Source organism: Tupaia chinensis, unplaced genomic scaffold (assembly GCF_000334495.1).
Source record: "Tupaia chinensis unplaced genomic scaffold, TupChi_1.0 Scaffold000067_1, whole genome shotgun sequence".
In the NCBI taxonomy this organism is placed as follows: domain Eukaryota; kingdom Metazoa; phylum Chordata; class Mammalia; order Scandentia; family Tupaiidae; genus Tupaia; species Tupaia belangeri.
The window spans coordinates 3546788-3547842 of NW_006159526.1; positions in this window are offsets into that span (position 1 = coordinate 3546788).

Here is a 1055-nt window from a genome sequence, read left to right on the forward strand (position 1 = left end):
GAGTCCCGGACCCAGTGGCTTAAACTCATGCTGGGTGCATGTGCGTGCGTGTCCAAGATCCCGAGAGGAGAATGGAGAAGGGATTGCAGCTTGGCAATCCCCCCGGGGGGTGATTTCTCGCTTTCTGTCTCTGTCTCTCTCTGTCTTCCTGGCGAGCGCACGCGCCCTATAGCAAAAACCTCTCAAAAAAAAAAAGTGAGTAATGGGGGCCAGCAGGTGGCATGGTGGTTAAGGTGCTGGACTTCCACATGGCAAACCACGGTTCAAGTCCTGGACCAGGAGACTTGCTTTCTCACTTTCCCTTTCTCTGTCCCTCTGTCTTTCTGGTCAAATTTAAAAATAAATAATAATGACAAAAAATTAAATGGATAAGCTTAAAAAACTGACAGCATCATTGACAGCATCATAGTTGCTGTCATTACCACCATTGACCTGAAGGGCCTCTTTTTGTTTGCTTGTTTCTTTCTTTCTTCCTTTGGAGAGGTTTTTGGTATAGGGCGCGTGCGCTCGCCAGACAAAGAGAGACAGAGAGATAGAAAGCGAGAAATCAGCCCCCGGGCGGATGGCCACGCCGCAATCCCTTCTCCTCCAGTCTCCTCTCGGGATCTTGGGCATGCACACACACACGTCCGGCGTGAATTTAAGCCACCGGGTCCAGGACTCGAACCGTGGTCAGCTACATGGGAGTCGAGAGACATAGCCATTATGCCAACTGCTGGTCCCCTTTTTTCTTTTTCTTTTAAAGAATTATTATTATTTTTAAAAATAATTATTTTATTTAACTATATTTATTTATTTCAATTTGACCAGAGAGAGACAGAGCGAGAAGGAAAGTGAGAAAGCAAGCCACCAGGTCTGGGACCTGAACCGCAGTTGGCCACCATACTACCTGTCGGCCCCAAGGATTATTTTATTTTATTTATTTGTTCATTTTATTTTAATTTGACCAGAGAGAGACACACGATGGGGGAGGGGGGGAATGAGAAAACAAGCCACCAGGTCTGGGACTTGAACCATAGTCAGCCATGTGGGACTGTCCAGTGCCTTAACCACCA